The sequence below is a fragment of the Diorhabda sublineata genome, chromosome 8 (assembly GCF_026230105.1).
Source record: "Diorhabda sublineata isolate icDioSubl1.1 chromosome 8, icDioSubl1.1, whole genome shotgun sequence".
In the NCBI taxonomy this organism is placed as follows: domain Eukaryota; kingdom Metazoa; phylum Arthropoda; class Insecta; order Coleoptera; family Chrysomelidae; genus Diorhabda; species Diorhabda sublineata.
The window spans coordinates 19,423,331-19,443,108 of NC_079481.1; the positions used below are offsets into that span (position 1 = coordinate 19,423,331).

Here is a 19,778-nt window from a genome sequence, read left to right on the forward strand (position 1 = left end):
TATTATGAACAAAAGGAAAGTGTAGTTAATTTGTAATTAGTATAATTGATAGATTTGCTTGTACTATTTTTCTATATACGGGGTGGCCCATTAGTCTGTGGAGGTGCAATAACTTACTTAAGATAGAATATACAAAAACATTTTTCAAACAAAAGTTGTTATATTTGCACAGATACACATTTCTAAAATATTTTGAGGTATACAAGGTGTTCAGCTTAAGCGTGACAACATGAAGTAAAGTTTTTTAAAATATATGTTTACCGTCGAATTAAGCGTAATATTCTGTATCTAGCCCTCTTTTTTTCCCCATATTTCCCCAAACTTTTTTGCCAAGTACGAAGGAAAAGGATGGCTGAAATGTCAAGAGTAGAAGTTTTGTTTGAGGATCGGGGTGTTTTTTAGATAAGCATTAATTTAGGACATTTCAATTAGCAAAAACTTTTTTTAAATGAAGCACGCAGTATATTATTTTACCATCTTATAAAATTTTAAGAAAATTGCATCTTTTGTTTATGATTTAAAAATATTCACCTTTTTAACAAATAAACACTGAATGTGACGTTTAAAATACTGCTAGTTTTTGTGACAAAATCAAACCAATGATTTTATGCCGTTAAAATCTGTAATAAAATAAATAGGGTATCTACAAAACTAAATTAAGCAAACATAACCTTACCAACAAATGAAATGAAAATATCCATAGTTTTATCAAGTAACTTGTGAATTTGATATTTTCAAAGTTTCTGTCAGAGTGATTAGTTATTATCTAGACGTATTACAAAGAACGAGGAAGCAATTAAGAATCATCATGAATTTTCTGATACAAGAATTGACAGATATGATTTTTGTACTGGGTGCCAGTGATAAGAACTGTTTACAAAAGATTTATCAACAGAAATTTCTAGATAGAAGACAGTCAAGAAAAGATACATTGGAAAATTTGCTTCAACTATTTACCAGAACTGGTAGTGTAGCTTACGAAAAAAGCGGAAGGTTGAAGAATGCAATGTCACAGGACAACGAGATGACCGTAATGTTAAAAGTTACGGAAGATCCTCATATTTCGATACGGGAAATATCAAAACAAACCGTCATAAGCCAAAAAATCCTATCTAAGAACAAAATGTATCCTTACCGTATACAGCGAATGCAGGAACTATTGGATGATGATTATGAAAAACGGGGAACCTTTTGTGAGTGGGTTCCAGAACAAATTCAGCAAAACAGAGATTTTTTCCATTCTGTATTATTTGCCGATGAAGCAACATTTCATAGAAATGGGTTTTTTAATAGACACAATTTCCATTATTGTGCAACAGATCAACCGCATTATATATAGACTATCAGTCAAACAAGATGGTCATTAAATGTATGTAGTGGATTAGTTGGGAATCATCCCATAAGCCCATATTTCTTTGACGGAACTGTTAATGGGTAATTTTTTTGTAGTTCATTCATAAGTATAAGTATAGTATCAGAAATCATAATCATCAGTTTCTTCATTTTCCACAAAAATAATAGTTATATGGAGTTACAAAATAGATGAAGAACATCTAGAAGTTTGAATTTTGTATTCTTTCTCACCTACAATAATTTTTAATGGGACAAAACCACAGTTAAGGCTCTAAGAATCAACTCCATGTTTATTTTCATCTACACTATATTTCTTATTATGTTATTTACGTAACTATAATCGTTTTTTTTGAGTAATCCGTGTTCTGCCACTATTTGTTTGTCCATTAGCAATTGAAGCGAATTGACGTCTATTGTAAATTGATGTTGATCGATCTCGATTCACGTCAATTTATGTCATTTCGCCAATGAAATCAATGGGATGAAATTTTAGTTAATTTAATTAATTATTTCCTAATAATGCCCATTATTTCTTTCGTTTCAGTCCATATACAGCTATACAGAAAATATTTCACAGCCTTTTAAATGATTTGTCACAAATTTGAATTTAGCTTAAGAAAGATTTTTTATTCTGTACAATATGTAAAATTGTCTTTTATTCTAATAATTTTGTAATCTCATTTCGTAATCTATGCATAATATGAATAATCTATCTCATCCATAGGCAGATAATAATTTGCAAACATAAATCGAGATATATCTACCTACATAGAGATAAATAATATTCTATTCTCAATTATTGAACTTTTGATATACAAGGGTCTTGAGATAGAGCCGGTATTATGATGGTTTTACATTGTTTTTAGAACTTTCTTTTTTCCGGAAAAATAATAAACTTATTATTTATTTATTTAGTTATTTCAAATAGATCACACTATATTTTCACTTTTTGAAATCCTTAAGAAAAACTTATTATTTTCCATGTAATGTTCCCTATACATAAATGCTACATTTGCCATATCTTCGCCAAAGTTAAAATAATACATTTAAGTGACTACGACTGCTACAATAACAAATTTGTTATTACAATAAATTATTATTGTTGAAGTTTATTGAAAGTCTGTTTATTTGAAGAAGAACGAATTGATATTTTAATGATATTAGGATATGGTGATAGGCGTGGAAGTCAACAAGAAACGTTTAATATCTTTAATAATTTATATCCTAACCGAAATTCCATAACAAGATCTGTCAGCAAATTAGTAAAAAAGTTTAACGAAACTGGTTCAGTGAAAGATTTATCCAAATCAGGGCGCAGAAAAACTATATCAATTGAAAACAAATATTTGGATGTTTGTTTCCTGTTAGAAGACTATCCACACTTGAGTAGTAGACAAATATCTAGGGAACTTGATATTTTGGAAACATCCATAATGAAAATACTTGATAATAAATTCCATCCATACAAAGTAACGTTGGTTCAAGAGTTGACAGATGAAGATTTTGATAGACGTGAAGAGTTTACAGACCTCATGATGGAAAAATGTAAATCAGCATAATTGTAGATAATGGTCACGTAGCAATCCTTGTTGTATTCGTGAATCCCACTCTCAATATCTCGAAAAAATCAATTGGCTGGAATAATAGGCGACAAAATAATTGGTCCCTTTTTCATTGAGGGTAACTTAAATGCTCCGGCGTATTTAGATTTATTGGAAAATAGTATTATACCTAAGTTGGCTCGGATATTTCCAAATCCAAGTAAGTATTTTCAATTACATTTAAAAAAAAACTTCATCATTAGAAATTTTCCTAGATAATGTGGTTTCAAGAAGATTGATTGGAAGGCGTGGTTTTATCAAATGACCCCCGCGATCACCCGACATGAAACCTTTACACTATTTCTTGTAGGGTCACTTACAATACATCGTTTATAAAACAAAATCTGCCAATATTCAGGAATTCAAAGATAGGATTACCACAGAGATAAGAAAAATGAGCAGTCAGGGATATTGCAAAATTTTAAAAAGGGCTTTTTATATTGAAGTGATTGGAAAACATTTTGAACATCTGCTGTAATCGCCTTACTGTATATTTTCTGTAATTCGTAATTTTTCTACTTCACAAATGTGGATCTACGTCTAACGTGACACAAACATAAACATTTAAACATTTGTCTTCAGTTGTAGGTTTTCTGTGCTATAATTTGGATAAATTTGTTACTGCACCAGTTTCATTAAACTTTTAGTCAACTTACTGACACTAGACCTTGTTAATAGAAGTGTATTAGTACATAAATTATTAAAGAATATTCGAATTAAACGAATTTATTCAATCGTAGCCATCTAATTGTACAATATTTATTGTAACTTTGGTGGAGATACTATAAATGTAGCTATTACTCCGAAATTATGACATTTAGGTATAGAGAATATTACATGAAAAATAATCAGTATTTCTCAAGGATATCTAAAAACACAAAATATATAGGGTGATCCGTTTAAAATAACAAAGTTCATTATTTTTCCGGAAAAAGGAAAGATCTGACAACAATGTAAATACCACCATAATACCGGTCGTATTACAACACCCTTGTACATAGAAATTGAGGCGTTCCATACATAAAACTAACTCTGTATGTAACTCTAGTTCTATGTCTATGTCTCGCCTAATGAATCTGTTGGGCAGAAATATTTCAATATCTGTGAATTATTTCTATTTCCTTAGCAATTATATTTGGGTACCGTCTTGATTTTAATTCATATATCTTCCTGTCACGGATATTATTTCCATAATTTGATTTTGAAATAACTCTAAGTAAGGATGGCATTCATTGATACTTAAAAAAAACGATATAATTAATCCATTATCGCACCACGCGTTCATCTCACAAGGACATAAAAGTTTCCCATAACAGTAGTTTGTGGCCCAAATGGTTTAAGCATTATAGAAGCCAAGTTATCTATTATTAGTATGTTGGAATGCAGTGGAAATAGTGGACAAAAAAGTGAAATGTATTTGTTTTATTAAAATAACTACTACGCTTCTTCAAAAATGTTGAAATCTTTCATCACGATTTTCTTTATCGTCATCGCTAGAGAATTATCTTGAAAATCAAAATGATTCAATTTTTATAAATATTTTTCCTTAGTACAACTGCATCAACGTAAGTAAACTAATTTGAGCAAGAAAAGTAAGGGAGTTTAGCTTGAAACTTTTTGAACATAGATATTGTTCAGTCGCAACAAAAATATATGAAATATTTAAGTTTTTTACAATGCTAAAATTGGCGATAACTGTTATGACGCCATATAAAAAAAATCATAAATTGCGAAATTTAACAAAGTGTATGAAATTCTATTAAAAAAACCTGTGTGAACACAGGATTATTTATTATTATGTGATTATTCTCTCTAAAGTAATATGAATTTATCATTCACGGTAAATTGAAAATAATATAGAAAATTATATAATATTAATTAAATATGGAAACATCCTAAACCTAAAGACAAATAATTAATAGAAAATAATATTTTTCAGAGTGTTGCACTGTATCTAAACAGTTTTATTTTTGAGGCGACTTGAATGAGATAAATAGTTAGTTCAATTGCTGGTATAAGTCCAATAGTCGTAAGGCGTTAATTTCGTTAGTCAGCTCAAAAACTGCAACATTGAAATAAGTACTAAGCTCGCAATTCGTTTCTTTTTAAAAATCATAATAATCTCAGCTGCAGCATTTTATTGTATCTGTTAATGATGTTGCGGGTTTTAATATACATAGATTTAGTTATTGCGAAAATAATTTTATTTTATCGTGAAAGTGAGCATTAGTGAAATTTGGGTAATACGTGAAAGATAGTCTGCTTCATTTTTGACCAAATTCTTAGGAATATGGATTAGATTAATCTGGAATTAGTAATCATATATGCATAAGCCATCAAAGATTGTACTTCTCTAATACTACATTTGACATATATTACACAGTGACATTTTCATACGCTATTTCTATCAGCGTATTATACTCAAAAAAAAATCAACCGTTTTATTCTTCGAAATCATTTTACTTATTTGGCATAATTGGTATTATTATATATAGTATAATGATGTAGTATATCATCCTAACCAAAAATCAGAATGAACGTTCTTTACGATGCGGTGTATCAAGAAGCTCTCCTGCCAAATGCAAGCTACAGATACTAGTGCGATTTTACATATTCACCCAACCGATTTTATTTTCATCCAAAAGTTCCACTCAAATAAGCCAGCCTCCTTTACAGATGAGTCTCTTGAGTTGACTTAAGTATTTAAAAAAGCCGCTGTCTACGAACTCAAGTTTAATGATAGATTTTTTATTGCTGTCACAAGTATTCTACATGGAAGAGTAGAGACACTATGGTGATTTTTTTTTGCTTTAGTTGGTTATTATTATTATATGAGAGTCAGAATATCTCGAAACTGTGTAAACAAAATTCACAAACATCTCCTATAGGGCTCTATACAGGCTACCCAAATTTCGTAACTAATACAACGAATCACAATTCACCTTTTTGGGAACATTATAAAATATTTTATGTTGATTTCTCTATCTTCCTGTATCTGGGACAATAAAATGAATTGGAAGTTATTTTCAAGCTTATTGTTTTGTTGATTTTTGTATATTACTGCCAACGTATTATTTAATCCACTAGAATTGTCATCCACGAAATTGGCTCGAGATTACATATAATATCTGCACAAGTAAAAATATATCAGTGGGCTGGGAAAAAACCTGTTTTGTACTTGGCACCGGGAATTTAGTATTTGATGTATGTATTCGAGACTACCTTCGTATAAAATTGAGATGGGTCTTTCTACCCCCTCCCCCCTCGTATAATGTAATGTATGTATGTAATATTGAAAAAATAGATGTGATTAGTGCTTCTATTTGGGGTGCCAAATTAAAAAAAAAAACTGGAATTATTTGTTATATTGATATCAATGGAACCAGTTTGACTAAACTAAATAACTAAATACATTCATTATTGGATTTTTTTTCCTCAAACATTGTGGACATTAACGTAAATCACATTCTTTCAAATAATAAATTCCATTGGAATGATGCGATAAAGTTTTTATGATACCTAAAACTTATTTACAATTGTCACTAGATTTGCCACTAAATGCTCAGGAAAATGAAAGTAGTAGTTTTTTTTAAAGTATCTTATAAACGACCCCTGAAAATAAGTATCAGTCAACCCTCCTTTACTTTTAAGACTTAAGGGGTAGTGTCCACTTCCGTTAGGAGGTTGATGAAATTCAGTCACTGTATGGCATTGAATTTTCTATCAAGAACGAATTATACAGTTTGGTACGTTTTCAAATTCACACCTTTTATAAGCTTCCAATGGCGACCAATTCTGTTATTGCAATCAAAATATGTAACAAATTATCGTTAAGTATTCAATCCATTTGTTTAGAACTACAATACAATACAAACACATAGAATATCACCTTTGTTATTTCTACTGTGTCAAACTCAATTCAAAGTGTCTCCCTCAGGAGCAGAAAAACATTCTTTATCGTACCAGTCCTCATTAAATGGTTAATTGGATTTTTTTTAACTACGTAAGTAGCTTTCAAAGCAGACTTTCTCAACCCCTATTAATATGTTAATACCTACCACGTTCCTAAATTTAGCGTCTCAGTGCAATATGTTGCATTAATCGCAATAAGATCAATTTCATTTTTAGTGTACTCCGTGATTACTTGTAAATAGTTTTTCTTTTGAAGAAATTACTGCTAATAATCGTTTGATATGCGGCTGTCTAATCAACCAGCCTAACATTATTGTTATTGTTAGTGTTATTCAGACTAAAGTTACCAATAAAACTCGTAATTCACTTTTGTTGCCAAACTTTGAATTCAAGTCTCCGAGAATTAATTCAACATGAATCATAAGGTAACTGAGATTTTCATAGAAATTATTTGATTCATTTTCATCCATATCCTCGGTGGGCGTTTTAACCATATTGCAAGAAATTCCAAAATCAAATTCTCGATACGGATGATAACAACAAAACTTGTACCTACAATTTGTTGTTTATAATGATAACTATAGAAGGTCACACAATTTTGTTTTTCCAAAAATTCATGAGTAAGCCATTTGTTCGCCTAAACTGCAACAGTATCTTGTTTATAGATGTTCAGTTCTATCACTAACATTTATAGTGCCCTAGGTTTAAAAAGTTTCTTAAAGCAAAATTGAATTGTTTTTCATTATCCTTATTTCTTCTATCAGTTAATTTTTGTGAAGTCTCTCGGTTAATTTCTTCCCAGAATTTATAAACGGTAAGATTTTTCTACGGGGTGGAGTTATCAATCCTATGCCCAGCTCATAACCTGGTGGACAATACTTTCTATACATCCAATTTGTCCTTCACTGATGACTTGAGATGGCAATATTATAAAATAATTATTTACGTTATAAGTCCGGAAAGTGATTTAGTACGGTAAGAGATATATGTTTATGGAAGTGGCGACGAAGGAGTAATATGTTTTTTTTATACTGTTTTCGGTTATAAGTAAAAAGCAAAATTATATTCAAATATGAAATGTCTTGTCTTTGTCTTTGGACTTTACAGTACAGTTATTGTTGAATAAACAGCAGGGTTCACTGCCATGACTTCTTTGAAGGATTACAAATTCTGACTCTTTTTTCCCTATTCATTTTTGAACCCGTTTGTCTAATTCGTAAGCACACTTCCCCAAGTTTGAAAGGTCATTGCACGGCTATCCACTTATAAACGCGGAAAACGACCTTTACCTACCTACTCCACGTTAAGAATTAGTTAACAGCTCAATATTTTACAATGCAAAAAAATGCACAATCACTTGCCAATTGAAATCAAATCGATATCATCTTTTCCCGCATTCCGCAATAATTTGAGGGCATATTTACTGGAAAGTGCCTTCTACCCTGTAAACGACTTCTATTCTAATAAAAATATTTAATTCTGGACATGCTGCATACTGATTTAAGTTTCACTATAGACTTATATACTAATTATTACCTACTACTATTACCTATAATTTTGTGGTTATATTCTGTATATCGAAATTTTACTTTATTTGTATCTTTATTTAATTATTTTTATGTTTGTTCTTTAGTTTTCAGTTACAAATTATAAATATTTTTTAATAATAAAGCATGTCTCTCTCTCTTTATATATAGATATAAGTTTGTGGTTTGTCATATTAAACAAAACCTAAGAATTTTTGTTAAGTTTTCCAATTGTATAACAAATTGCGTATTCTCATATTGATATAAATGGAAAGTAATGGATACCACAGAATTTCTGCAACGGTTGCTTCTAATTAGGGAAAATAAAAGAAGTGACAGAAAGTAAGATTACTTAAAACATAACAAAGCGGGATTTAAAGAAGATAGCAGTTAAGAAGATGCTGTGAATTCCCTTTGAAAGATGTATTGCGCAAGTCCACAACAATTGGATGGTTATTTAACTGTTTAAAATATATTTGCCATGATGCTTTCCATGTTTCGGTGTGAAGTCCAACGATTCATGATTATATGTGCTCAAAGGTCTTGAGATTAATTGTGACAGAATAATTTGAGATCAATATTATTCGTCGATTTGAGCTCTTTATATTGAAATATTCGCATTTAATGATAAAAAACTGCATTCAAGAATGCGAAGAGGAAAGGCCCAAATATTGCAACAAATTGTTTGATTTTTGGCTAATTTCATAAACATTTCAGATAATGCACGAAAGAAAGATATTACGTTGGCAGCTCTAGGAGAGAGCGGACGCCCTCCTATACTTCCTATTGCCGGTACCTGCGGTATGTTACATTCTAAAACAATTAGAAGACACAAATTTATTTTAGAAAGTTGCATGTTCTACGTTACATTTTTCACAAAACGATCTTTACACATCAACAACACTTTCGATTTCGGTCTTTATTTCACTTATTGCTAGAACACTTTCAGGCATGTTTATTATAATAACTAGACACATATTTACATAGTTCACCAAATAAAAAAGAATTTTCCATGAATGAGTGACTGAATGGTCACAATTAAATTCCAATTACAAAAAATTATTTGTTATCTGGTTTGAATACAGAATAACATATTTTTTCACAATTTAATTACTATTTTTTGTAAATGCTTGAAATGAAAACAAAATAAAGTTAGCTGAATTGATCTTATTCATTCGAATATATTTGCTTGATTCTGAATATTTCAAATTTTTACATCTAGACTCACTATCAGTTCATTGAAATGTTACATTGTTTCTAGGCATTAATTGTGCGATTAATATAGCCTGCTTAAAATGAAGCAAGAAACTGGTTGTTTCTCACTATTAGCTGAAGTATAAGCTTCAAAAAATATACCTCACTTTTCGCGATCATTATATCATCTACGACTGATAATGAATTTATACATGTTTTTCACAAAGCTTGCAACTCAGACCATCAATATTTTCATCTTATTTATTGTAGCCATACAGAACAATAAAAACGTTCCCTCTTATGAATCCAACTCCTCTCTTCATCACTATATTAAGGGCTGAGAGAATAATGTTAAATCCCAAAAAGTCGAATCATATTATATAAAAATGGTTAATAACTATATTTGAAGTTCGATTTGAAGAAAAGATAAAAATATGTGAAGAGAATAGAATATTAATTACAAATACTGCAATTAATTGTATTTTGTATAAATTTTTTTCATTTTATACTTACGTACCTCTCATCTTATTCAATATCTTCGCTTTTTATCTGTTTTTCGAGACAATAAGAATTTGGTGTGGATAAATAACATGGATTAGAGGTATCCACTGTTTGCTTCAACGTGTGACATACTTAAGCACTAACCCGACAATAACGCCTGTGGAATAGGTTCAGTAGGTGGTTTATTGGCTGATGGGTAAAGAGATTAGCAACTAGTTTATTTGGGTGAACTGTCAACACGTCTGGTACTCCGGTAATTTGCCACATTCTTCAGTAATTAATGGGGTTTTGAGTTATCTTTCAAATATGTTATTGAGAATATGCTGTATCTTATTATGCTGAGCGCCGAACCTATATTATCATGGTTTTGTATACAAGCAATTTAATCGTGAGAGATAATTGGAATTAGACAATTATGATAGGACAAGTATATTTCTTAAAGGTGAATGTCGGAAGAACAAATTCGCAGGTATTCGCTCTGATGCACCAGATGTTAATCGGTTTATGGATTCTGTCGAGTTGGTACTGCAAGCAGTTGTAGTGTTTCTGTGGGATTCTAGAACTGCTGTATTATTTGCAAACATAGCTAGGGTAGTGACGTCTGTTCTAAAAAGATCAGTTACCGAATTGGACCTAGAACAATGTCTTATGGTATTTCATATTTTATCGGCTCTAAATGTGTGTATGATTCTTTATATTCTACACAAATATCTTTCAATCGAATAAGACTTCAGCACTTCAAAGTTCATTTTTATTTTGCACAGAAGTCCTTGGTTTTGAAAGCCATACTGGTTGTTGGGGACGAGGTTTCTTGTATTTAGTATTGTTTCTGAAAAAAAGGTCAGGATTATTTCAGATTGAATGGACAGGAGGCTGATAGGTCTGTATGATATGACATCAGTCAGGTCTAATTTTTTGATGACAAATATTAGGGTTACTTCCTAATGAAGAGGAAATAATTCAATTCCAACATGGCGTTTAATATAATAGTTATTAGTCTGTTGGGAGTTAGTCCAGAACGCTGCCTGTGATCAGATCATACAAAGGCCCTTTTTTAGGATTTATTCATGTTTGACATCTCTCGCTTCACTGACTAGATTTTTTTATAGGAAATTTAGTTGGTTTGGAGCGGTTACTAGGTATTCTTGTCCTATTCACCTCTTTGTTTCCCATCTCTTTCTAAGCTTTTTTTTCTTTTATTAATTTTTTATGCTAATGGGTCAGTTTTTGGTTGATTTAGGTATTTTTATGTTATGTTTGCCAGATACCTACATGTACTTCTGGAAGTACTGTGTCTTTGTCTATGTCTTTTCTATTTTCTACCAGCAATATTCTGATTCTCTGACCGTCCTAGGTAGTTGGCGCTCTAGACTGCTATTCTAAGAACGTTGTCCATTATTCCATTTTGGAAATCACTGTAATGAGTGAACTTTTAAAAGTCTTCCAATTTAAGAATACAAGATACATTGACGAACCATATTGTTCTTAATGTTGTTAGACTAACTCGATTGTTGTTCGCTCTTGTTTGTTGGGTGACTTCCACTACATAACTCGCATTTAACGTTGTTATTATGTGGTGATTTTCCGTGCAATTAAGGCACCGGAGCCAAGGGTTTTAGTAGCAAAATTGTATCTGTTCCTTTGGTAGTTTGTACATTGTGTTGTTTCTCTTCAAACGCTGTCAATGTATTTAGTAAGGTTTCTACTTCGTACTGTGAGGTTTTTAACTGGTATATGTTTGTAATGTTTATTACTTCATGACCTAATACCGTTAGTCTTTATTTTCAACAAATTCTTATTCAGTGTTCTATGTATATTGCGCAAGACAACTCTGAAAGATCACTTATGTTTCATGTTTCAATTATATTTTTAGAGCTATCCGCTATTGTGGGTTATTATATAAGCATTTAAGCTCTCGGTGTTATCACATCAAAACGTTCAGTAAGACGTTTGAGATTTCTTACTTCTGCTTTGAAGATTGGTGGTGCTGCAGGCTCCTTTTTAGGACAGTTGGTATTACTTTCGCTGGATTCATCCTGTAGTGGTTATTAACCTCGAAAGACCGATATGAACTCAGGTGAACTGATGCGAGGACAAGGTTGATAGAAACAAAAATTATGTTCGTAATAGTTTTAAACAATTAGGAGTTAGTTACAATCTAAAAATAGCAAAATGACTTTTTCATTCGATTTTTCAACAAAAAGGTAGTCTTTGTTCAACTTGATTAAATTTATGGTTTAGGAGATATGTAGATTATTAGATTGTACATGCCAAGGAAACCGTTCGCCATAAAGAGACATGCTGAAGAAAATGATTGTATTAAAACACAATCAAACATTTCTAATTGAACTGTGTACTCTCGAACATTGAGTTACTTACATTAGGAAAAAATTGAAATGTAGAAAAATTTACTTGGTTAGCCTGCAACATATCGAATAAAAACAATGTTTTTTAAAGGAAAAATCATAGCTACAAGAAAAGTACGAATATTTAAACAGCCTTAAAAATTATTAGACAAAAATACATATATTTTAAAATATTATACAATTTCTTTTTCGTAACAATTTTCTTCATTTAGGTAACTGCTGCGAGTGATGGTGGCAGTGAAGTGATTTTTACAGACGAATCGCGTGTACTGCGATTAGCGAACCGTAATATTATTGTTTCTACGTTTGCCACATTCATGGCATAGACCTCTCCTTATTTGGAATGGGTTTTAGGACAACTTGAGGATTCTTTATGTTTTGAAATTCTTTATTTTGGCCCGTTCTTTCAAATGTTCATCGAGAAGTCTAAATGCAAGCACTTCGAGAAATTCTAATCGCTTTTTTTCCATATACATTTGTTTGTGTCGATGCTCCCATTTGTTAATGGTTCCTCCAGAAACTGCAGTAATTCCTCGTTCGATAAGAATTTTCTTGGCGTTTAGAAATATGAATTAAAAAAATAAACAGATAAAATCAACTGTAATAACAATTAAGAAAGAAGTACTTACATGATTATTTGCAAGCGGCACGATATGCTGCCAAAGTCAAAACGTGGATACACACTAAGGGCACGGGATACTGCAAAAATGGAACCTTTCTCTTTGGTGTCTAATTGAATTCTGAGTATAAATCTCATATATGCGACGCTCCCCTCCAATGATGATATGTATGCTTTATGAGGGATTCTGAAGAGCTCGAGTAGTTATTCTTAACATAGACTTAAAATTATTCTTCATATTTCAATTATGATTCAAATATTCCAATTACGATGAAAAAAAGAGAAGAGCTACAAAGTTTGAGATTGTCTGAGAAATTTCCGACTCAACGTAAATATTTGACATTTTTTTAACTCATTTTTATTTGTTTTTTAGGAGTATACATCTCCCCAGCAACGCTCTAACCTTTTCAACTCTTCCAACACAAAGAGGCTGCTTTTTTGCCATTTTTCTCCTTTTATCTTATCGTAATGCGTAATGCTCTCATGTTATGGTATAACTTTTTTGAAAATAGTTGATGAACAAAATCCCAAGACTATCTTAAAAAATGATCGCCATTATATTTTCGGAGCCGGTTCGCTCTTTGCAATCTGCTGTCTGACTGTTTTTTCTTTAAGTTGTGTTTTGGTGGATCCAGGTTTTATCTGTGGTACAGAATCTAAGCAAAAATACTGACTTATTTTGTTTAAACGGCTTCAATAAGGCCCGGGAAATATTCATTCGAATAATGTGTTTGGTTCAACCACGCGGATAGCTTAAGCATGAATAATTCTTCAGTCAGTATATAGCAAACGCATTGTTATGATATGTCTATAGCTTCTTCTATCGCTCTAACAGACTCTAGTTCAATACAATTCAATGAACTTTTTTAATGATATTGCAGTAATGATTGACGCAGTTTTTGGCACTTCCAAACGCTCGTCATCAGTCAAGATAATACAACCACGTTTGAATTCGGCTGCCCAAAATTTTACAGTCCGAAATGATGGTGAAGATTCTCCGTCTTAACTTTTTTTTCATTCACATAAGCTTGTTGCCTTTCAAAAGTCAATATTTACTCACAGCTAGGTACTCAATTTTTGCCATTTGCAGAAAAAATTTCACGACGATCTATTTATATTATTGTCAAACAGAAACTTTGCTACCAAAATGGTTTAAATTCTAGTGTGAATATCTCAATGCATGCGCAAATGTATACATTAATTCATATTGATGCTGGCATCTTCAAGTTGAGATCGGAAACTTCTCGGACAATTCTCGTACAGCATTTGTAGCTACTTACCTGTCATCATCAATACAGAATACTGAGGTTTGTCAAGATTTATGAATTATCTATCCTATTGTTTAGAGCCATTAAATAATATAAAAACTGCATGCAAATCAAGTTTTACATTAAAATATATTTATAACAAAGTTAAAAATAAAAGAGCTTTCGAATCACATTTCTCTATACAAAAGTGATTGCAGATTATATTCCAATAGACGTGTTTAGCGAAGCATGTAACGGAAAAATAACATGGACTTTTATTCTGTCAGCAGTTCATATGAACAGTAATATAAATAACAATAATAAAGAGTTCAAAACAATATTAACAAAAAAGTGACCATATCTTGGTCAGATATCTTGGAAAGATATTTATTACTACCTCTCACTATTGATAAAATACATAAAAAATATCTAATTTCAGCTTATTTCTATATTTGATCTTTTTAACTCATAATACTATTAACTGAATAAAAAGGAAAAAAAACCTCAACTGAATTAAAAAATTATATGTTTGAGTGTCAGTTTAGATTAGTTTGTCAAAAATAATACTTTTATTAGTAATAAATTATTTTATTCAACCAATAGCACAAGGAATTTCTTTCTCATTAAATTTCAGCTTCCCAAATTTTCTTATGTTGACATAACTATTCGTCAACAATTAATTCCATCTGCAACACATCAAAATCCGGAAACGCTTATGTAAACATATTTGCAATATATGTAGCTGGTGGAAAATCCTATTTTTTTAAATGTAAACTGTTAATTTATGGTGCGGCATTATTTATAACAAAATTTGAAATCTATATTTTTAAAGACATATTAACTTGAGAATATTTTTTAGAAAAGATACTGTCAGATCTAACTTAGCTTCTGGAGCAATTATTTTTTGGTTTGTGTAAAATAATTTAGTAACAGGTCAAGTACCTATTTTTAATCTTGATAGTTTGAGAAGATTTGATGGCCAATTTGGATTGATTGTGAAAAATCAATTTTATAATCATCGAATAATCCGAATTAGTATTAAAAATTTACTACAGTAATAATAAGAGTGTTAAGATTAGTAAACAAAGGAAAGCATTGATTTATTAGTTGAAATGAAGTTACGATAATGCTAATACAAATAATAATTTAACAAACTTGAGGAAATGATATGCATATTGAATTTTTTTGCGCTGATATATATTATTTATTTCATACTCACTTATTTTGTTGTCATAAGTCTTATTTATTGAAAAATATTAAGATGTAGTCTAAATATAGAGATTTTAAGGATAATTTCACAGATGTTTTTATTTCTAAATTTTATTTAAAAACTATGAAACGAAACTATGAAAATCTATAAGTTGCATTAAATATGTAATTAAAAAACTCTTCTTCCAATCATCTCTATTTATACAAAGTTGATATATAGGCAGGGCCGAGTCTAGGATATCCGTCGCCCTATCAGCGTACCTAGTCGAAATTTGATTAGTAAGGCGAGATATGAGGTAAATTTCATTAGCAAAAATCATCTCTATCTAGCAAATGTGTCTAGATGTTATTGGATATAGGAGTAATTTGATAATTCAATGCCGATTTTGTGGTGTATGTATGACGCACCAACTGTTTACATTTTAGATTGGGAAAATTAATAAAAACATTTATTTGCATAATGGGGTTCTGTTATTTTTTTAGAGACATTTTGCCTTTTGACGCCCCTTGTTAGTGCCGCCCAGGTGCCATGCACCCCTTCCACCCCCGGCACGGCTCGGCCCTGACTATAGGTCCTGCAACAATAGTACATTCATCATCAGTCAAAGATTCATTATCAAATTTTTCACTCTCTAAAATTAAGCTACCTGTCTTTAAAGGTGATTGGTAAGGATTTAAGAAAAATTTTATGTCAATAATTTATTAAAAAATTTATCTAAATGATACTCAAAAATATAACTTTTTGAATGTTGCTCTAGAAGGGTATGCAAATCGAGTCATCTCTGGATGTGATGAATGTCAAGACTATCAGAGAGCTTAGCAAAAACTTTGTTAGAAGTTTGATAAAAAACAATTTATAATCGATAGCCATATTAAAGCAATTTTCAATATTAATTCTATAATTAAATCCACATTCATGCAATTCAAAAATTTAGTAGATGACATGTCAAAATATAGCCCAGCACTTGAAGGAATGAAGCTTTCCAAAGAAGCCCTTTGGAATATGACTTATTGTTACAATAAACATGATAGAACGCTTCAAAATAAGTGGAAATAATCTTATACTTCATCTAAATTACCTACGCTATACAATTTTCTAGAATTTTTAGAAGAAAGACAAGATATATTGGAATCTTTGGAAGAGCCACATTCTCAAGCTAAAATACTCACTAATCATAATCAATAAAATAATCAAGTCCAAAAATCGCCAAGAATACAGTGTCGTAGTCAAGCATTTAGCAATTGATAAATTAACATGTAACTTTTGCAAAGGTGAACATTATATTTATACATGTAATGACTTTGAAACTGTCTGAGAATATGATAATCAAAAGAAACGTGCAATTTAGGTTTCTGTATAAAATGCAGACGAAAACACAATACATTATTATATAATTTTAATACAAAAAAACAAGTTTATTAATGCAATTCTTCTATCTCACAAGATTCTTCAAATGTTCTGTTACAAACAAATTCCAGAAAATAATTACAATTCATATATTTTTCCCTCAACTGCAACTTTCTAAGTAAGAGATGTTCAAGGCAATTTTCAAGCGTTATTAGACTCTGAAGCTCAATCCAATCTAATCACTGAATCTTATTGCAAGCGTTTAAACCTAACATTGATCCCTGTCAATATGTCAATCATGGGAATCAATCAAACAATATCTACCTTTACAAAAAAAAACTTCTATTTCCATATACTCGAATTATAATAATTTTCATAGTATTAACTTCCGTTATGTCTTTCCAGTGATATTATCAACCACATCAACAGAACAACTTGATATTTTCGCAATCAATATTCCAGATAACCTTAATCTAGCCGATCTCGAATTTAATTTGCCTAATCAAATCGCCGTGATTATTGGAGTCACTCTCTTTGGGACCTTTTATTAGAAGGCAAAATCACTCTAGGTAAAAATCGTCCTATTTTACAAAATACAAAGTTAGACTGTATCATTTCCGGGTTAATTTCAAGGGAATAAAAATGTGTGAAACTGACCTTCGGCAAACTATATTCAAAGAAACTACTTCACGTCATCCTAACGGTCAATTTGATGTTGGACTTCCATTAAAAAAGCCACCTGAAATATTGGGTAATTCTGGAGAAAGAAAAAGAAAAATTTGGATCAAATCCAGAATTTCATGATCTTTACAAGAATTTCATTAATGTATATATACAGTTAGGTCTCATGTGAAAATTAACGAAATCAATTGTCAGCCTAAATTACTATTTTCCACATCATGACGTTTTTAAAGAAACAAGTATTACAACAAAACTTAGAGTAGTTTTCGAAGGATTACGTATAACCAGTTCGGGATGGTCTCTCAATGACTTACAGTTAGTAGGCCCTAAAATTCAAAATACCATCTTTGATATACTAATCAGGCTCAGACTCTACAAATGTGTCTTTTCAGCTGATGTGTCAAAAATGTACAGGAAAATGTTAGTACATAATGATCAGAAACAACTTCATTTAGTAATTTGGAGAGACAACCCAACTGAGGACTTTTCAACATACCAACTCAATACAGTGACCACCATTGCACCATTTTTTTAAGAAAATAATATATTACGTGTAGGAGGTAGATTAAGATTTACATCAATCTCTATTCATACAAAACAACCGATATTATTTTCTTCCAAACTCATTTTCACAAAACTACTATTTATACATAAGCATCACATATTATTACATCTAGGTCTTCAATTATTGTTGCCATCCATCAGGATGGATGGACGCAACTTGGCGAGGAAAGTACACAAAGAATGCATAACTTGTTTTAAATTTAACCCAACATTTGCTACATACCTAATGTCCAATTCACCTGGTTATAGAGTAAAACCAGTATTACCTTGCCAATTTACTGGAATTGACTGTGTAGGTCAATTTCCATTAAAAGATAAGCTAGGACGAGGATATAAAATATTAAAATGCTGTTTCCGTTTTTGTCTGTTTCATTTAGAATTGTTATTCAATCTAACAACTGAATGTTTCTTATCTTGGAATACCACCTGACGTTTTTTCAGACCACGGTACTACCTTTATTGGTTAGGTTAGGCTTTATTGGGCGTCTTCTTTCATAATAATCAAGATTATATTAACAATCAATCAATCAAAGATAATATAAGGTGGCATTTTATACCCCCTTACAAACCAAATTTTGGTGGCCTTTGGGAAACGGCTGTAAAAAGCACTAAACATCATGTACAACGCATACTGTATAACAAACAATTTATATATGAAGAATTTTATTCTGTTTTGGTACAGATTGAAGGAATTTTGAATTTACGCCCGTTTTAGTCTCAACCCCACCAACTCCAACGCTCTAAAACCCCTCATACCTTCACATTGTTTCATTGGTTGCACTTTAACCTCACTTCCTGATGCTGATCTTGTATAAACTCCATCTAATAGATTATCACCGCCCCAAGACATCCAACTATGTATCAACACGTTTCATACGAGAATATATTTCTTAACGACACATCCAATATTAATAGGAGGATCCAACAAAACCATTATTAATAATGGTTAGGGCTGGAGCCCTTGTACTAATCAGACATTGTAACCAGCCTCCATGCAAATGACCTGTAGGTCGAATCCTGCAGCTCTTCCATAGTGTCTCCAGACTTAGTGAATATAGTGAATAGTGAATCGTTCAGTACGGCATTTATGCCCACTTAAGATACAGACACTTAGTGATATATTTTAATTATGTCCAATATAAATGTTCACATCTACCTTTGTACATTTACTTTGTATTTATTTGAAGGTTTCCTTCAAAGGGGGGAGTTCATGTTTAATTTATTTTCTTCTTTATTTTCTCTAATTTTAGAAAACCATGACAACGTTGTGATCAATATGTATAAATGTAACGATCGTGCAAGGCAGTCACTGTACATATCTATAAGAGTTGCCATGTGTGTCAGAATACTGTAAAATATGATAAATTAAAAATCATATTCCAACGAATGTATAGTTTCACTTATTCATACTTGCAATTAATAAGAAACAATCTAACATAATTACAAACCATATTAATACAAATTCATAATAAATAGAAATCGAACAGAAAAAATTATTGGAAGCTACCAAAATTATATTTATTTTCACATCTTCCTATATCTGATTTTTTTGTGATTATATCAATTTACCATTTACCAGTATTGTGATATGGCTTTTCATCAAGTGATGTACAATGTGTAATTAATATTATCTAACAATTTCTTAATTCATCCTTCT

General features: G+C 31.0%; 1 protein-coding gene across 8 annotated transcripts in view; it reads left to right on the forward strand.

The window, feature by feature from the left end:
- LOC130447942 (peripheral-type benzodiazepine receptor-associated protein 1) overlaps window positions 1-19,778 on the forward strand; it is a 213,551-nt gene that overhangs the window by 130,082 nt on the left and 63,691 nt on the right. The window lies entirely within an intron of this gene.